General features: G+C 44.4%; 1 protein-coding gene and 1 long non-coding RNA gene across 2 annotated transcripts in view; one reads left to right on the plus strand and one right to left on the minus strand.

Annotated features, from left to right (window-relative positions):
* LOC135385466 (kin of IRRE-like protein 3) overlaps window positions 1-15,570 on the minus strand; it is a 403,730-nt gene that overhangs the window by 262,724 nt on the left and 125,436 nt on the right. The gene's annotated exons all lie outside the window — the stretch shown is intronic.
* LOC135383547 (uncharacterized) lies at window positions 5,534-6,473 on the plus strand. Its single transcript, XR_010419934.1, has 6 exons — window positions 5,534-5,596; window positions 5,653-5,797; window positions 5,856-5,933; window positions 6,002-6,070; window positions 6,271-6,342; window positions 6,411-6,473. It is a non-coding gene; the product is annotated as an uncharacterized LOC135383547 (long non-coding RNA).

Below are 15,570 nucleotides of genomic sequence, written 5' to 3' on the forward strand. Positions count from 1 at the left end.
CATGCGACAGGTTTGCTGCACATTTTGATTCTGCGCCTCCGTGCCTCGCCCTCGCCTCATCACGAAGGAGTCATCGCCATTAGCATCATCGGAATGTCGTTGGGACGGTTGTAACATGTTTCAATTGTCTCAGGCTTTCAGCGTTCGCTCGTCAATTACAGAACAACGGAGGATATGATTTTGCGTCGTAAGAGGTAAGCTATGTGATAGAAGTGTCATGTGTCATCAAGCTTCACTTATATTCATACGATGACTGTTGTGCTGTAGGTTTTTGCTGTTCGTTTCGAGCAGCGGCTGCGGTCTTGCGTCCCGTCAGGTAAGTGTACAAGTATCAGTTCGTGGCTGGTGTTGATTGTGAACTAAATTTGTTGTTGCTATGACCATTCTACTCGGTTTTACTCACTTGTGTTTGAACATTACTAATTTGCGACTGAACGCCCTATTCAGACACATTTCTCTCCAGCGCTTCAGAGACATCGCTTTTGCCGAAATTCAGTAAATTTTGAAGTCCACCGTTATCGTGGGTCACCAGAAGAACTCAGACCGCAACCCGTCATTGACTGTCTATTGTGCGACGCGACACTGTATGGCATAAAGCATGCGTACGTGTGGAATACTTCGCTACTGTGTGCGCGGGATGTTTTGTATGATTGTGTCGACACTGGATACCACTTTCAAGGTATGCATTTTCGGAATAAAATAGATACATATATAGTTTTGCAGTAGTACTTCATTTCGTGTATTTTATGCGTGTTGCGATTGAGCGAACAATAGAACGGAGAAATTCAACAGATTCAACAATTCAGTCACAGAAAGTCCACAAAAAGTATTCACATCACACGGGGATGGCGTTTTCAGTAAATCATGTATCTTCCTCGATTAAGAATATACCGAGTGCCTCACGTAACGGTCGCCAAGCCTTTTAAAAAACGAAGGTAGTTTCGAGGGTCACGCCGACTCATTGATAGCTGAGTCACAATAAAGTCAACAGAGAAATTGAGATCACATATAACAAGGCGTACACATGAAGGTCACACGAAATTTGTGTAAAGTATATGGAGAGTCTACAGAAAGACCTGTTGGGCGATTCCACGCGAAATGATCCAGCGGACCTGCTCGTCCCTCACAAAACTATCGCGAATTTTTACGAAAATTTTATTAGCAGTCCCTAATAGTGCAAAACGACACACCACGAAACATTTCTTTCCAAATCTCAATGTGGCGGGTGCTACACACGAGCAAAGTTCGCAGCGCTGGCGAAAACCGTGCATGGCGTGAACGGCAGCTGCGGCTCATAGAAAGCACCTAGAACTGCGCGGTTTTCTTTTGCGTGTAGAGGAAACAATGCTTTAGACAGCGTTCAAATTCCGGTTGTCGTGCTGTAATCGGTCCTGGTATACAAAGGCCGAAAATTTCGCAATTTTCCTCCTACTTCGCGATTTTTTTGTGGAAAATCAAATCACTAAATTTTAATGAATATTTTTCCCCGAGAAGGCCTCGTGGAATACTTCAACAGGAAAAATCGCAAGACACGTAATTCTTGTAGTCCTTGCAGGAAAAAAAGAGGAAGTATTCGATTTTTCGAAAATTCGCTACAATCGAGCGTAAAACACGCAATGCAGAGGTCGGAAGAGACGCCTGAAACCAACACAGTTTTATAGAACGAGCCTTCCTCTACAACATATTAAAAGATCTCGAGGGTGTTTTTTCATATACGGGAGAAAATATTTTTTTTGTAGTAGAGGGCATTACGGCCACACAGACTCACGTTGCATGTATCCGGTGGGGTGTTGTATTTGTTTCTTGGGCTACCGTTTTAATTCTGCGTATTTCGGATTTTTTTTCTGGTTGGTTTTCAGTATGACAGCCACCCGGACCAAAGGAACATGGCTCCAGTTGAGCTCTGTGGAGTTCCAATTCACCAGTATGAATATTATAGGCACGTGGATGCAGGTTCACTTGAGGAAACTTTCCTTTAACTGTCACATTTAAATGCTGAACAATTCAGCAAAAATATTAACCACGAAAAGTCTAGCAAATTATAACGCTAGAGGAAAAGACGAACGTGCAAAAAAGTCATTTACATGGCAGTACTGGAAACGACGGAATCTCGTTGTGGTGGTTCATCGTCCATGCTGTCTAGGTTCCAATGAGGCTCACAGCTATATAAAGCCTTGCACCACTCGCATATGGAAGCGTATACCCGCGGATATCCGTAAGAAGCTTCTGGGTTCGGATGAAATATGGACGCTTTATGTGATCTGCGGATCGGACGTGGATGGCGCCGGATCAGGAGCGGGTCAGACTCGGATAAACCGCGAGATTGCGCCATCAGTTTGCTTCGCACTAGGTACAGTAGAGTACAAGGTGTACGAAAGCCACTCGCGCATCTGAGAGAGATCTCTGGCTCTGGCGTCTCGAGTCGAGGTGCGCGTTCAGCGCCGATCTTGCGTTTCACTTGTAATAAACTCTACTTATCCCGTTTGGTGCAAAATGTGTTGCTGTGCTTGGTGCCGTATAATCTTTCGTGGAAGCTAAATCTGTACTTGCTGTCGTGTATCCTTTGCTAGCATCATGGACGCTCAGGACTCGCTACAAAAGCTATGCCGCTCCGGGGTTTTCACTGTCGGAACGAGAGAGAGGAAGTCACCCGTGTGGATGAAGTTTGGTGACAGTTTTTTTTGTTGCCCCCCCCCTTTTTTCTTTTGCTGTTTTGTGCTGACGGGAAATAACGTTTATTGCCTGGAAAATTGGCCTGATATATCGAGCATAGAAACTGAACTATTGCTGCGTGCCGTGGGAGACGCGGATTTTTCGGATAGGATGCGGATGTGAAAAAGCTCACCCGCGCAGGGCTTTAGCTCACACGACAAAAAGTATTACTTAGACCTGTCCATCACCGCTAATCCCCAATCTCCGTTGCCGGCACCGTGCACACCGGAAACAATGCCATAAACTTAACCACCCAGGATTGCAATACGCGTGTTATGCTACAGAAGCAAAGGCTATGGTAACCTTGCAGAAGTCTGGGCCACAGCATATTGCTTGCTCATTAAAACCCAACCAGACCAAAGAAAAATTGAAAATCAAAAGAATTAAAACAGGAGCCCAGGAAACAAATATAGCACCCCACTGCACACATGCAACGTGGGTCACTGTGGTCGTAATACCCTCTACTACAAAAAAAAAAAAAAAAAAACTATTTTCTCCTGTATACGAAAAAACACCCTCGAGATTTTTTAATATGTTGTAGAGGAAGGCTCGTTCTATAAAACTGCTTTGGTTTCAGGCGTCTCTTCCGACCTCTTCATTGCGTGTTTTACGCTCGATTGTAGCGAATTTTGGAAAAATCGCATACTTCCTCTTTTTTTCCTGCAATGGCTATGAAAGTTACGTGTCTGGCGATTTTTGCTGTTAAAGTATTACTTGGGGCCTTGTCAGCAAAAAATATTCATTAAAATTTAATTGTTTGATTTTCCACAAAAAGATCGCAAAGTAGGAGGAAAATTGCGAAACTTCCGGCCTTTGTATACCTGCACCTGCTACAGCACGACAACCGGGATTTGAACGCTGTGTAGAGCATAGCTACCTCTATACGCAAAAAAAAAACCGCACAGTTCTAGGTGCTTTCTATGAGCCGCATTTGCCGTTCACGCCAGGCACGGTTTTCGCCAGCGCTGCGAACTTTGCTCGTGTGTAGCACCCGCCACATTGAGATTTGGGAAGAAATGTTTCGTGGTGTGTCGTTTTGCATTATTAGGGACTGCTAAAAAAATTTTCGTAAAAATTTGGGATCGTCTTGTGGGGGCCGAGCAGGTCCGCTGGATCATTTCGCGTGGAATCGCCCTGTTACCTTCCTGTGAATCATTGTCAACAAGACTTAAAGTTCCATAAGTCGACAAAATCAGTATGTTAGGTAAACACAAGGCTAATAGAAAGTCTACTGAATGTCTGTGCTCTCTGTTGACTAAGTTCTGTAGAATGGAAACAAAAGGTCAACAGCCATTGTTGTGAGGGTCCTGCTAGCGGTTCAATGGCAAGCATATACCTGCCTGTCCCTATCACAGGTCAGCGAGCTATGAGTACCGAGGTAGAGAGCACATGTTCAGTGCAGCTTGTTGACGGACAAGGTGGGCCCTTTACCTATATTTGCATAAATCTCTGTGTTTGAATATACCTTGCAGTCCTTTGTTTGCGAAATACTAATACAAACATTGATTTTCTCCACATAGATGATGTACAGTCTTGCAGATCAAGTATGTCTGATGAAGGTGTGATGAAGGTGTGATGAGCACTTTCTCTGCACTGGCTGATACTCAGTTTTCAAATCCATTACAGTTTCATGTGTTTGTGTTACATGTGCATCTTCAGTTATATTCATTCACCTTTTAATTGTATTGTAATCCTGCTTCACCAGGTGTATCTGCGGACGTGACCGGCAGTCACAAAGGTATGTAAGAGAAGCAGTTTGAACTAGGTGGGGACGACATACTGCTTGCAATCTTTGTAAGTCATCTGGTTTTATTTTGACAGCTCTCCAGGATCCTACGGCAGCTGGTAATGTGCACTGTACTCTAACATGGATTTAGAAAACTCATATCTGGGTGGTTCTGATAACTTTCTTCTTTTAGCAGGTGCAAGTCATCACTTGTGCAAGTGCCCAAAGCACAGCAGGCAATGCCATCTTATGGTACACACACAACCTTTTCTCTGTCGAGCATTTTGATGACAAAGTAGAACCACATCTCGGTTTGAACATCACTTTCGGCTTCCATTGTTTGTCATATGGAGTTGATTTAGTTCCATATTTAGAATTTAAGCACCACGTGCTCAAGAACTTCAATATACTTCGCTTTGCGATACAACAACAGGGGGAACTCTTGTCAAGCCTAATGCCTCTTCAAAACTCCCTCACTGAGGTTCCCAAGCTGCCAGACAAACCGCTCAGCTCTGTAGACGAATTTGAAATGTTTGAAGGGCAGCTAACACCAGACAGTGAGAAGAACTATTTCACTTTAAAGTACATTGAGCACTAGGCATAATTACAAGAAAAAATTGTTCGGTCCCTTTCTCTGGTACATTAGCTCAACATTGCCATATAATAATAATAATAATATATTCTTATAGATCCTGGAGCTTTCACTGCTCGGGGGAAACTCCACAAAAGTTGCAGTTTGGAGGATAATGTCGTATGTTCTCACCAATGAACTGGGACGCCAGTACAGTTGGGAAGGAAGAAAGGGTAAATTACCCTTGCGAGACCTAAACCTGCCAAAACTCATCCTGCGTAAGCATACTTGGTTTCAAGCATATATGATGCCTTGCTCCTGTCTTCTGCTACTCGCCTGCTAAGGGCTTCAGGAAGTGTTCAGATATCAGCTTGGAATGCATCCGGTTCTGCCACCTTGTTATTTGTGTTGCTTGTATTGCTTTCCCTTCGGGTTTGATTTTATGATAATGTGTGTCCTTGTGACTTTGCTAAAATTTCAGGTACCATTTACTCTCACAAAAAATTTGTCAAAACTACACGGTACGAAGTAGAGCACCAGATAAAAGAGTGTCTACGCCATGCGAGGGACAGGGCAGAAAGAGCAAGGTATGTTTAAATCGTTACCTCATTTCTTTGTCAACATACAGCTAACTTCCTTGTAGTGTTCCTAGAAGGGTCCAGGCACAATCAACAGCATGAATGCAGATCTCTCCCAAGTTTTAAGTGTGCTCGGTGGCCCACTATGTCTCACGCCACAAGAGTTTGTTTTAGTTGTGTTTTTTTCGTTTCTGCTGCTTAATGCGAAAGGTATGTATTGATACCTGTTCATTCAATTTATTTATTAATGTAGCCATTTTATTTCCAGTTCTTGAGAGTGCTCGAGGCATATGCTGTATATCGGGGTCCAGCGCTATTTTTTTTTTCTTCGGTCAACTTAAGAAAGGTACATATCAATATCTGTCTATCCATTAACCTTCATTCATGCATAGCCCCTCCTTTTCTTTTTTTCAGTTTTGAAACGTGCTCCAGCCTCACATTGTCTTACCGGTTTCATATTTGTACTGCTCAGCCTGAGAAAAGGTACATACCTGTCTGTTCATTAACCTTTATTCATTGGTATCCGCTCTTTCATCAGTTTTTAAGTGTGCTCGATGGCCCACCATATCTCACACCATCGGGGTTTTATATGTGTTTTTTAGTTTGTTCTGCCTAATGCGAAAGGTATGTATTGATATCTGTTCATTCGGTTTTGTTCATTAATATAGCCATTTTCTTTCCAGTTCTTAAGGGTGCTCGAGGCATATGTTTTTTATCCGAGTCCAGCGCTATCCATTTTCACGTTCATACGAAAGGTATGTATTTCTATATGTCTGTTCGTTAACATTTACTTATGCATAGCCCCCACCCCCCTTCTTTTCAGTTTTGAAAGGTGCACCAGCCTCACGTTGTCTGTTTCATGGTCATATTACTGAGACTGAGAAAGGTATACACCAACATCTGTCTGTTCATTAACCTTTATTCATTGATAGCCTTTTTTTATTTTCTAAGAGTGCTCAAGGCTAAGATTTCCTTACCAGTTCCACGTTAATTTTGCTCAACTTGAGGAAGGTACGTACCGATATCACTCTATTCATTAACCTTTATTTATTGATACCCCCCTCTTCTCTCAGTTTTTCAGTGTGCTCCATGGCCCAATATATTTCACGGCACCAGAGCTAATTTTATTTGTGTTTTTTTAGTTTGTGCTGCCTAATGCGAAAGGTATGTATTGATATCTGTTCCTTCGGTTTGTTCACTAATATAGCCATTTTCTTTCCAGTTCTTATGGGTGCTCGAGGCATATAATTTATATCGGAGTCCGGCGGTAGAAATTTTTTTTTCGACTTAAAGGTACATATTAATATCTGTCTCTTCATTAACCTTTATTCATGCATGGCCCCCTTTTCTACACAGTTTAGATAGGTGCTCCAGGCTCACGTCTTATCAGTTTCATGTTCATATAGCTTAAGCTGAGAAGGGTGTGTATCGCTGTCTGTCCGTTAAACCTCATTCATGCATAGCCCCCTCCCCTCCTTTTTTTCACTTTTGAAAGGTAGCTCTAGGCTAGCATTTTCTTACCAGTTGCACACTAATGTTGCCCAACTTGAGGAAGGTATGTGTCAATATTGGTCTACTCATTAACCTTTATTCATGGATCGCCTTTTTTTTTCAGTTTGTAAGGGTGCTTGAGGCTAACGTTTTCTTACCAGTGTCACGTTCTGCTCACCTTGAGAAAGGTATGCATTGATATTTTTTGTAATCATTAACTTATATTCACGGATAGCCTTTTTTTTAGTTTTAAGGATGCTGGAGCCTCTTATTTCAATCATCATTCAGGAACATTTTTGTCCGAGAGTTGGTTCTAATCTTAGTTTATACATTTTCTGATGGTAGCAAATATATTATATATTCATTGTGCCATCTGCATATGATGGGATTGTGTAGTGTTAACTTTTATCCACAACATATTTTTTTGAGAAAAAGAGTATGAGAGCAGTATTGATTTTGTTTTTGCAGTTGAGTTATACAGGCGGACACCATCTCTAAGAAAGTATGTAACCACCAAGATGTCTAATTATCTCAAATCCATTAATTTAGCCCTTTAACTAAGGAATTTTCAAACAGAACAGAAGGCAGTATTCGTTGAAATGCAGTGTATATTTAAAAAACCAAGAAAAGAGCGTGTGTCGTGGAATTTCGGTATGCAAATGAACCAAAACTGAGAAAGCACGCCCCAGGGGCGCATCACCATCACCAATGGAAATTTGTCTGAGCCTGATTGCAGTTTATCTGGCCTGCAGACCAGCACCTCCTCCAATAATCTCGGTTGCTCCGAATCATGTCGTCCTCTGACTTGAAATGAACGCTGTGCTCCATGGGCTCCTGCGTTTGGCTACTTAGCACATCAAATTCGACAATAAATGACAACGCACGTGCGCATTTAACAAATCTTGAAACTGAATTATGTTACTCCATTCTACTAACATTTTTTTTTGCCTAAAGTTTCTAGCTAGACAGGCAATTAATTCTAGATAATTAGCCATCCCATAGTTACATGCTTTCTTCGAGAGGATGTCCGCCTGGCCGTTAAACTGAATTGCAAAAATGATGTCTATGCTGCTGTCGTACCTCTGTGAAAAATATGTAGCGGATGCAAATGAACAACTTGTACTTGTAAGTACCGCATATATTTCCTGACGCTATTATAAAATTACCTAACTTTCTGCTTGCAGTTCAGAAGTACATCTCGTCGTGACGAATCTACTCGCAACAGACGCCGGGAAGAGACACAGAATACCATGAATGTCATTTAGTGCACAAGTGTGTAATTTGACTCTGGAAACCATGAATAAATGCAATATTTACTCAAACTAGCAAGTTAAACGAAGAACCATACAATGTCCCATATTTATCCAAATATCTGGTAGATAACATCACAGGGACGTTCCTGCAACGTTCAATCAGTGCCCAAATCCTAGTCCCCTGGAGCCCCATGATTATCCCTAGGCTCTCTGGACTACTCCGAGGGATATCCTCATATCCAAAGCAGGATATCTGACTGATCTCCCTGTGACGTATATGGTTTGCTGGGATGTGACAAATCCGAGGAATATTGACGTCGCCCGACGTTTCGTAAACTTTTAGTCCAGGTCTATACGAGAACCCTCCCTCTTTAGCAGCGTTTAGATGAACACGACACAAGCGTATCGAATCTAGTAGTTTAACTGAGTCCGCAGATGCAAATGGGGCGATTCGGTTATACATATATATATATATATATATATATATATACCGGGTGTCCCGCCAGCTAGCTGCGAACAGATTGTTGTTACTACATTCAAATTAGATTTCCATATTTCCACCAATGGTGACACGTTCTACGGCGGTTGGCCCACCTTATTAGGACAGCAGAAAACTCCTTGGTCAACGTATTAATTAATTTACACTAATTCATTTTTCAATTATTAGAGATAGAGGCTCGGTTCCAATGTAACTTTGGTAGATTTTGTTCCCCTGATGCCATTGCCGTTTCAGAAGCGAAACCGACCCAACCGTTGCTCTACAGTCCTTTGCCGAAAAACCATGTGTTTTTCTTGTTTTTGTTTATTTCAAGGACCGCATACGCGCTTGAACTGAATCACTAACACAGACGCTTCAGTAGCGGGAAATGCATATGAATAAGAAAGAAACAGGCAAGAGTCACCTCTACCAAACTGGTCTGCTTGTAGATGGCCACACATAAGGTACCAGCCCGCTGAACAATGGGCGTACGCACATGAATTTGCAGCGAGGAGATAGCCGGGACAATCACAACTTTGTCGGCAGCGTCTGCGTGCTTGGCCGACTAAATCGTGCGAAGATGTCCCGTTTGATGCAGTTTCTTCCCGCCATACATTTGACATGAAATAAGTCGGTAAAATTTAGTGAACTCAAGTTTCCGAGCCCAAAATGTGTCGACTTAACTTGGTGTTGGAAGTTGCATGATTCAGGCCATGAGACGCCAGAAGCCAAGAGAGTGCCGGTTATCCCAGCAAACGCTTGGCTGTTTGCACACTACACCACATACGTGCACGCGCTCTCGGAAAGCAGGGCCCGTATAACAAATGAAGAACAATATGCGTCAATATGGCCAAAAATTACTAATATTGCGACGCAAAGCCTCAGTTTATCCGTCAAAGCGAAATCTTATGCGTCAGAATATAAGAGTAAATCGTCTTCCCAGAGCCCTTTACTCTTACGGCGGACATGTTGACGGGTACCATGAATAAAACACAGCTTGATGGATACAGCGTCAGCCGTTTCGTCGAAATTTACGCGTAGTAAGGGTAAGATTGGGTGTAAGCGTAAATTTATTCGTTTCCTTTCTGAGAGTGTATACCTCTACTTATACCCAATATATAAGTATATTATTTCACATTGATTTTGACCTTGAGATGATGCGCGTTTAGGGAATAATTTAACGCACATCGCGCATATCCGTAAGAGTTTTGATGATGATGATGATTGAAGGATTTTATGGCGCACAAGCAACTAAGGCTATAGTGCGCCACAAATGTGGAGGCAAAATGCTTCGAACACAATAATGTTTTTTCTGAAATAACATAATTTTTTCGAGATACCCGCGAAAGCAGCCTCAAACTTTTCCGTCTGCGTACATGTCGACAGATTGAGTTTTCCCTGTAGTCAAGTGGCGCGACTGGCATCATAAGCGATCACTCATCGGGTCATCAATAAGTAGCTACCACATGGTAGATGGTAATGTCAGGCCCCCGTAGCTCCCCCTCTTCGCGGCTCTAAAAAAAATGTTTGTACGTCATAAACACGTGGTATCACTTCGTCAGGCATCATAGTTGATACCCATTGGCCGAAGGACATTGCGCGCTCCGCTATTGGTTGGCAAAGTTTCAAAAGAGCATTCTTTCGCGCGCTGCCTGTCTGGCGGGCAGTTACGAGAAGAGAAGGGAAAGAAGTGGCAGCGGACAGCGGCGTCTCGCGTCTCGACGATGTCAGTTTACACCACCGTGTGACGGCATTGTTCAAAGAGAAGTCCCTGATTTGTCTGTGTGTCAAAGTGGCTCAGCGCGTGTTGTGATGTTTCCCGACACAAGTATCCTACGTACGAACAGTCTCTCGAGTTCAGAACTGGAATCCAGTGGTGAGCTGACGCCTGAGGAACACTTGTGAGCGCCGTCGCATTTTCAAATGCAGTCACAACGGAGACAGGATTCGGTGTCCGTGCGACAAGCATTGCTCGCTTCGTTGAAACCTTCGCACTGCAACCAACGAACGGAGATGCTCACCGTGAAATCGCATGCACTCGTGTGAGCGTCGCTCACTTCTGGGAGTAGAGTGTGTGTGTGTTTTCCGAGTTCGGACTTGGTCAACAAACGCAACGATTTGGACCAAACTCTGTACGCACGGTGAATATTTGTGTCAGACTATTGAATCAGTACGATGTTTCAAATAAATGTGTATTGTGTCAAAAATTTGCCTAGTTGTTCTGGAATACGGAATAACGAGCGTCGGGCACGAAAACCAGTAAAAGTAAAAGCCGATGGTAGCCAGCGGTAGCCAGTACTGGCCAGTACCGGGCCGAAAAGCGAGCCAAATTGAGAGACTCCTGATTGGCCGAATTGTAGGCATCATAGTTCATTTTCATTGGTTGCATGTCCAGTGTTGCCTGAATTATCTCAAACTATGGGCTCTATGGGGAGCTGTGGGAGCCTGGTAATGTTTGCTCATGCTTTCGCCATGGCTAACGCGTCCAAGAAGAATAGACAGCCTTCTCAGTGCTGTTGGCATACTGCACCTTATGTCTCACAGGAACTAGGAGTTACTGTCGTTGCCTACCTCCTGCTTCCATTCTTCCAGCTACACGACGGTTTCTCTTACAAAGCGTTTGACTATACGAAACTACTTACGGAGTACTTCCGTAATGAAGCATTCACAGAAAAGAAAAAAAAAAAACACGTTATTTTCCCCTAAAGGTGTCGCACGCTGTAAACAGTGAATTGCTTTTAAGTTAATCACCTGCGTACCGCCACGAAACAAGTGTGCTTGGAGCATTGATAAGCATATCGGCACCTTTGTCTGGCTGACCCAGAGCCGTCCCGGTTGGGCCCGGGAAGGGTAAACGTGAACCCTCCCCCCCTCTCCCTCACTGCCGTCAGAAACTCTGTAAACAAACAAGGGGAAAAACGCTCGTTTGGACTGCGGAGATCGTAAATTCAAATTCTCTTAATTCCCGCTTTTGTGACGTTCTGTCACATTATGACTTACAAATTAATTTTAGTGCATCGATTCCATAAAACGTTGCGTGGTACTTCTGATATCTTTTGTGAAAATATTCCTACTGTACTTAGGGACGCTGGTCGATTCATACCCGCTTCTTTGTTCTGTTGATCTCTGGCGCACCCAATGCGTCTGTCGTCCTTGTATGAATTGGTCTTTTCTATAGGGGTTATATCTTTGCCATGAAAGTGAGTTTCCTCAGGCTGGAGTGCGTCAACGGATTTTGACTGTTTATTATTTTGTTTTTTGTGGTGTAGTTTCTGCGAATCGTTTGTCCGTCGCGTTTTGTGTATGTGTTAGTGCTGACTTGTTTTGGAGGTCGTGATGTATGATTGGCCAGGACGCGTGACGAGGCCCGTGCGACGAAGGACGAACAGTAGCTTATAAGCCACCGTGTGACGTCAAGGGAGGAGGAGAGTCAGAGCCGGGAGCAGAGATGTTGCGGAATGAGACCTGCAGCGCGAACCGTGCTTGATTTAGATTTTTATGTACTGGAAGACGACGAGGTTGTTTGGACCTTTCAAGAGTGTTGCTTTGCTTTTTAGTGTTGTAACTCGTGAACGACGAGGAAGAGAAACTTTTTTTTTTGGAATTTTGGAACGTCTGGTTCGAGTCCTTTTCTCTAGCTCATCGAATGTCCTGCGTCACTCTGATCGAAACGAAATCCGGTTAGTAGCTATCCATCTGACCATAACATATTGGTGCCGAAACCCGGGAAGTCTGATTCCGGACGATCGAGGAGGATGGATCGCTTGAAAGCGAAAAGGACTGTACTGCGAGGGAGGACCACTCGAATCATCAACGAAAGCAAAGCTCTTCTTTCATCTGAGACCGCCAGCGCTGAGGAGCTCACCGTTCTACTAGATCGCCTCACCATTTGCAGTACCGACTTGAAAGACGTCGACACCCAGTTGGAGACGCTCATTCCAATCGAAGATCTTCAACAGGAGTATGACAGCTGCTTTGGATACCAAGAGGAAGTAAGCACAGTAGTCTCAAAATTGAACTACAAACTTCGACAAGTTGAAGCTCCGGCTTTCCAGACCATGACGTCGCAAACTGATAGGAACACTCTGTCCTTGAGGGAGTCAACGAGATCTGGAATTAAGTTACCAAAGCTCCAGCTCCAAAAGTTCAATGGCGAGCCCACGCTGTGGCCAAGCTTCTGGGAGCAATACTTAAGCAGCATACATGAAAACGCTACCCTTTCCAAGATCGAGAAATTCCAGTACCTGAGATCTCTTCTCGTTGGACGGGCGTCTGCTGCGATTGAGGGACTCCAGGCCACGGAAGCTTGCTATGATGATGCATTGGAGTTGCTCAAAAAACGTTTTGGTGATATACAGAAGATAGAACACGAGTATTTCTCCCGTCTGCGTCAACTTTCCCATATTCGCTCTTCGCACGATACTGGTGGACTGAGGAAGATGTATGATCAGACCCAGTCTAGTATGCGAGGATTAAAATCTCTCGGAATAACTGCTGGAAGTTACGCAGCGATGATGAACGACATTCTCCTGAACGCGTTGCCACAGGACATGGTTTTGGACTACCATCGTAGGAAACAGCAACAACCAGCACAGCTCGAAAACTCCGAAAGGCAGTTAGAGGATCTCCTCGATTTTCTCCAGAACGAAGTTGAAAGCAGAGAAAAGGCGGGAATATCTAGCCAGGATGGAGGAGTTGTGAAACGAAGAGGGAGTCAGATGAGCCGTCCCAGTGGGCTAGTACTCCAAACGGGTTCTGAGCCGGCCAAGTGCATCTTTTGCGGCTCTTCGGCGCATACGACTGAACGATGCTCTTCTGATATGAATCTGAGTGCCCGAAAAGAGAAGCTCCAATCTCAGCGAAGATGTTTCCGATGCACCTGGGTGGGACATATGACGAACCAGTGTGTGAGACGTGTCAAATGCGATAAATGCAAAGGTAGACACGTAACCTCCATGTGTGACCCGGAGTACAACCCAGCCCAGTCAACTAGCCCTAAAACGCAAACCCGCAGCGCAGTGATCGCCACGTCCTCAGCCACTTCACGTTCCACGGTTTTGCTACAGACTTTCCGGGCTTGGGTGGTCGCCGACAAGAAGTGCGCATACATTCGAGGATTATTTGACAGCGGTAGTCAAAGTACCTTTGTGCGAGAGGATCTTGTTCGCAGCTTGAACTTACCCGTCCTGAGAGAGGAGGAACTCTCAATAAGCACATTTTCCAGTGATATGGGGAGGAAACCAGAGAGGCGACGAATAGTGGAGCTCCAGATACGAAGCCAGTATGCCGAGGAGGTAATAACTATGGAAGCAATCGAAATGCCAGTTCTGTGTCATGATCTTCCATCAGCTTCAGCAGATGACCGTCACTTGATTCTACTTCAGGAAGCTGGAGAACATGTTGCTGATGTCGTATCGTTCCCAGGCATACCGCAAGTGAAGGGAATTTCGGTCCTTATTGGGTCGGATCAAATGTGGAAATTGCTGAAAGGAGAGATCCAACGTTACGGGCCAAACGATGAAATCGTTGCCATCAACTCCAAACTAGGATGGACGTTTCAGGGTCCGACTACCGAACGTTCGCTGATCGCAAGGCAGGCCTGCAACTATGTATCTGTGCTTCGTGTGAGTACACTTTCTGAGGACCTGCGCTGTGACCAGCTTTTAGAACGATTTGCAGCCTGGAAGGAGTTGGAATCGTCCACGAAGATGAATCTCCGTCAGCCGAAGGTCATGCCGTTCTCGAGGAGTTCGAGAAAACACTGAAGATGAGGGATGGCAGGTACGAGGTTCAGCTTCCGTGGAAACGGACAGATTCGCTGTTGAACGACAACTTCGAGATAGCTAAAACTAGGCTGAAGAAACTTGTGTTCCGACTGAACAGGGACAGACATTTGATCGAAGAGTACGACAAAGTTATACGTGGATATCTTCTCAGTGGATACGCAGAAGAAATTCCCGTATCCAACCAAGAACAGAACACTCGGGTTTTCTACATGCCACACAGAGAAGTTTTCCGCGAAGCATCTACAACAACCAAGTTGCGTGTAGTGTTCGACGCGTCGTCGCATGGTCCTGGAAGTACATCTTTAAATGACCACCTGGAAACTGGACCAAAGCTTCAAGCGGACATGCAGGATATTCTAATCAGGTTTAGGATGCATCAGATCGCTATGATAGCGGATATCGAGAAAGCTTTCCTCCAGATCATGTTCCACGAGAGAGATCGTGATGCGCTACGATATCTTTGGTACCGCGACGTGCCCTTTCGTGAGATGACGTCTAACGTGCTCCGCGTTCTCAGGATGAGTCGGGTTCCCTTCGGAACGACCGCGAGTCCTTTCCTCCTGGCTGCAACGCTGCATCACCACTTTCGTCACATCACTGACGATCTAAGGGACACCGCAAGCGACTTGTTATCCTCATTTTACGTGGACGACGTGGTAACAGGAGCTGATAACGTTGAACAAGCCACGAGGATGCATCGTCAGGCTTTGGCAGTCATTGAACAGGCTGGAATGCGCCTCAGAAAATGGGCATCGAATGAACCCCAGTTAAAGTCTGTGTTCAAAAAGTGTGAGACTGACGAGTCGATACATCAAAAGGTACTTGGAGTTCCCTGGAATACTGAAACTGACAGCTTGATGCCTAATTTAGAAGCCGTGAAAACGTTTGTGGCAACTTCACCAGTAACCAAAAGGAACATACTCCAAGGCACCGCAAGACTGTTTGACCCTTTGGGATTCCTCAATCCATTTACGT

Source organism: Ornithodoros turicata, chromosome 2, assembly GCF_037126465.1.
Source record: "Ornithodoros turicata isolate Travis chromosome 2, ASM3712646v1, whole genome shotgun sequence".
Classification (NCBI taxonomy): domain Eukaryota; kingdom Metazoa; phylum Arthropoda; class Arachnida; order Ixodida; family Argasidae; genus Ornithodoros; species Ornithodoros turicata.